The sequence below is a fragment of the Arachis duranensis genome, chromosome 6, assembly GCF_000817695.3.
Source record: "Arachis duranensis cultivar V14167 chromosome 6, aradu.V14167.gnm2.J7QH, whole genome shotgun sequence".
Taxonomy (NCBI): domain Eukaryota; kingdom Viridiplantae; phylum Streptophyta; class Magnoliopsida; order Fabales; family Fabaceae; genus Arachis; species Arachis duranensis.
In genome coordinates this window covers 28888520-28893124 of record NC_029777.3, presented here as the reverse complement: position 1 = coordinate 28893124, position 4605 = coordinate 28888520, and the positions used below count along the sequence as shown (strand labels likewise).

Here is a 4605-nt window from a genome sequence, read left to right as displayed (position 1 = left end):
GAAAAACAAAAAGCAATGCTTTTACCACACCAAACTTAAAAGGTTTTCTCGTCCTCGAGCAAAAGAAGAAAGAAGATAGTAGAAGAAGAAGAAATAGAGGAGATGGAGATGGCTTTGTGGTTTGGCCAAAGGGAGAGAAGTAGTGTTTAGGTTGTGTGAAAAGGAGGTGGTAAAGATGGGTTTATATAGGAGTGGAGAGAGGGGTAAGGTTCGGCTATGTGAGGGCGGGTTTGGGAGGGAAAGTGGTTTGAATTTGAATGGTGAGGTAGGTGGGGTTTTATGAAGGATGGATGTGAGTGGTGAAGAGAAAGATGGGATTTGATAGGTGATGGGTTTTTGGGGAAGAGGTGTTGAGGTGATTGGTGAATGGGTGAAGAAGAGAGAGAGTGGTGGGGCAGGTGGGGATCCTGTGGGGTCCACAGATCCTGAGGTGTCAAGGAAAAGTCATCCCTGCACGAAGTGGCGAGCAAAAATGCTCTCTATGGCAATTCTGGCGTTAAACGCCGGGCTGGTGCCCATTTCTGGCGTTTAACGCCAGCTTCTTGCCATTTCCTGGCGTTTAACGCCAGTCTGGTGCCTCTTTCTGGCGTTAAACGCCCAAAATGGTGCCAGATTGGGCATTAAACGCCCATTTGCTGCCCTTATTGGCATTTAAACGCCAGCAAGGTCTTCCTCCAGGGTGTGCTATTTTTCTTTCTATTTTTCATTCTGTTTTTGCTTTTTCAATTAATTTTGTGACTTCCCATGATCATCAAGCTACAGAAAACATAAAATAACAAAGGAAAATTAGATAAATATAACATTGGGTTGCCTCCCAACAAGCGCTTCTTTAATGTCAGTAGCTTGACAGTGGGCTCTCATGGAGCCTCAAAGATGCTCAAAGCAATGTTGGAACCTCCCAACACCAAACTTAGAGTTTGAATGTGGGGGTTCAACACCAAACTTAGAATTTGGTTGTGGCCTCCCAACACCAAACTTAGAGTTTGACTGTGGGGGCTCTGTTTGACTCTGTTTTGAGAGAAGCTCTTCATGCTTCCTCTCCATGGTGATAGAGGGATATCCTTGAGCCTTAAACACAAAGGATTCTTCATTCACTTGAATGATCAATTCTCCTCTGTCCACATCAATCACAGCCTTTGCTGTGGCTAGGAAGGGTCTGCCAAGGATGATGGATTCATCCATGCACTTCCCAGTCTCTAGGACTATGAAATCAGTAGGGATGTAATGGTCTTCAACCTTTACCAGAACATCCTCCACAAGTCCATAAGCTTGTTTTCTTGAATTGTCTGCCATCTCTAGTGAGATTCTTGCAGCTTGCATCTCAAAGATCCTTAGCTTCTCCATTACAGAGAGAGGCATGAGGTTTACACTTGACCCTAGGTCACACAAGGCCTTCTTGAAGGTCATAGTGCCTATGGCACAAGGTATTGAGAACTTCCCAGGATCTTGTCTCTTTTGAGGTAATTTCTGCCTAGACAAGTCATCCAATTCTTTGGTGAGTAAAGGGGGTTCATCCTCCCAAGTCTCATTACCAAATAACTTGTCATTTAGCTTCATGATTGCTCCAAGGTATTTAGCAACTTGCTCTTCAGTGACGTACTCATCCTCTTTAGAGGAAGAATACTCATCAGAGCTCATGAATGGCAGAAGTAAATCCAATGGAATCTCAATGGTCTCTGTGTGAGCCTCAGATTCCCATTGTTCCTCATTAGGAAACTCATTGGAGGCCAGTGGATGTCCATTGAGGTCTTCTTCAGTGGCGATCTCTGCCTCTTCCTCCTCTCCAAGTTAGGCCATGTGGGTCATGTTAATGGCCTTGTATTCTCCTTTTGGATTCTCTTCTGTATTGCTTGGAAGAGTACTAGAAGGGAGTTCGGTAATTTTCTTGCTCAGCTGTCCCACTTGTGCCTCCAAGTTTCTAATGGAGGACCTTATTTCAGTCATGAAACTTTGAGTGGTTTTGATTAGATCAGAGACCATGGTTGCTAAGTCAGAATGGCTCTGCTTAGAATTCTCTGTCTGTTGCTGAGAAGATGATGGAAAAGGCTTGCCATTGCTAAACCTATTTCTTCCACCGTTGTTGTTGAAACCTTGTTGAGGTCTCTGTTGATCCTTCCATGAGAGATTTGGATGATTCCTCCATGAAGGATTATAGGTGTTTCCATAGGATTCTCCCATGTAATTCACCTCTTCTATTGAAGGATTCTCAGGATCATAAGCTTTTTCTTCAAATGAAGCATCCTTAGTACTGCTTGGTGCAGCTTGCATTCTAGACAGACTTTGAGAAATCATATTGACTTGTTGAGTCAATATTTTGTTCTGAGCCAATATGGCATTTAGAGTATCAATCTCAAGAACTCCTTTCTTCTGATTTGTCCCATTCTTCACAGGATTCCTTTCAGAAGTGTACATGAATTGGTTATTTGCAACCATTTTAATGAGTTCTTGAGCTTCTGCAGGCATCTTCTTCAGATGAAGAGATCCTCCAGCAGATCTATCCAAAGACATCTTGGACAGTTCAGACAGACCATCATAGAAGATACCTATGATGCTCCATTCAGAAAGCATGTCAGAAGGGCACTTTCTGATCAATTGTTTGTATCTTTCCCAAGCTTCATAGAGGGATTCACCTTCCTTCTGTCTGAAGGTTTGGACTTTCATTCTAAGCTTACTCAATTTTTGAGGTGGAAAGAACTTTGCCAAGAAGGCATTGACTAGCTTTTCCCAAGAGTTCAGGCTTTCTTTAGGTTGTGAGTCCAACCATATCCTAACTCTGTCTCTTACAGCAAAAGGGAATAGCATAAGTCTGTAGACCTCAAGGTCAACCCCATTAGTCTTGACAGTGTCAGATTTGCAAGAATTCAGCTAAAAACTGATGAGGATCTTCCAATGGAAGTCCATGGAACTTGCAATTCTGTTGCATCAGAGAAACTAATTGAGGCTTAAGCTCAAAGTTATTTGCTTCAATGGCAGTGATAGAGATGCTTCTCCCATAGAAGTCGGGAGTAGGTGCAGTAAAGTCACCCAGCACCTTCCTTGCATTATTGGCATTGTTGTTGTTTTCGACTGCCATGTCTTCTTCTTGTTTGAAGATTTCTGTTAGGTCCTCTATAGAGAGTTGTGCCCTAGCTTCTCTTAGCTTTTTCTTCAAGGTCCTTTCAGGTTCAGGGTCAGCCTCAATAAGAATGCTTTTGTCTTTGCTCCTGCTCATATGAAAGAGAAGAGAACAAGAAAGTATGGAATCCTCTATGTCATAGTATAGAGATTCCTTGAAGTGTCAGAGAAAAAGAAAAATAGAAGGAAGAGGTAGGAGAATTCGAACTTATCAAGAAAGATGGAGTTCGAATTGTGTATTAAGGAGGAGTGTTAGTCCATAAATAGAAGGATGTGAGAAAAGGGGAAGAAATTTTTGAAAATTAAGTAAAAGATTTTAAAAACATTTTGAAAAACACTAATTGATTTTCGAAAACTTTAAGAGTGGAAAAAGAAATCAAGTGATATTTGAAAAAGATTTTGAAATTAGAAAGTAAAAAGATATGATTGAAAATTATTTTGAAAAAGATGTGATTAAAAAGATATGATTTAAAAGTTATGGTTTTTTTAAAAAGATGTGATTGAGAAGATATGATTTGAAAAACAATTTAAAAAGATTTGATTTTGAAAATTAATGACTTGGCTAACAAGAAAAGATATGATTCAAACATTAAACCTTTCTCAACAGAAAAGGCAACATACTTGAAATGTTGAATCAAATCATTAATTGATAGCAAGTATTTTTGAAAATGGAAAGAAATTGATATGATTGAAAAGATATGATTTGAAAAAGATTTGATTTTGAAAAATTTTGAAAACCTAAAAAAAATTTGAATTAAAAACACAATCTTCCCTCTTGTGCCATCCTGGCATTAAACGCCCAGAATGGTATCCATTCTGGCGTTTAACGCCCAAAACACTACCCTTTGGGCGTTAAACGCCCAGCCAGGCACCCTGGCTGGCGTTTAAACGCCAGTTTTCCATCTTCACTGGGCGTTTTGAATGCCCAGCCTTTTTCTGTGTAATTCCTCTGCTGTATGTTCTGAATCTTCAATTCTCTGTATTTTTTACTTGAAAAGACACAAATTAAAAAAAAATTTTGGATTTTTAATAATCAAAATGTAACTAAAATCAAATAACAATGCATGCAAGACACTAAACTTAGCAGTTTGTATACCATTGACACTAACAAATGAGAATGCATATGAAAAACAACAAAACACTTGAGACAAGAGAATTTAAAGATCAGAACAAGGAAATCATCAAGAACAACTTGAAGATTAATGAAGACACATGCATGAATGCAAGAAGAATAGAAACATGCAATTGACACCAAACTTAAAATGAGACACAAGACTCAACAAGAAACATAAAATATTTTTTTATTTTTATGATTTTGTAATTTTTTTTGGATTTTTCGAAAATTAAGTGGAAAAGAAAATAAAGATATCAAAATTCTTAATGAGAATTCCAGGAATCATGCAATGTTAGTCTAAAGCTTCAGTCTAAAGGAATTAGACATGGCTAGCCAAGCTTCAGCAGAACATTGCATTCAAGAGCTAAATTGATGAA

The 4605-nt window shown here is 39.0% G+C and overlaps 1 non-coding gene across 1 annotated transcript; it reads left to right on the top strand.

Moving 5' to 3' along the window:
- The first annotated feature begins 2562 nt into the window (after window positions 1-2562).
- Window positions 2563-2670, top strand: LOC127740260 (small nucleolar RNA R71). Its single transcript, XR_008000940.1, has one exon. It is a non-coding gene; the product is annotated as a small nucleolar RNA R71 (small nucleolar RNA).
- The last annotated feature ends 1935 nt before the right edge of the window (window positions 2671-4605 follow it).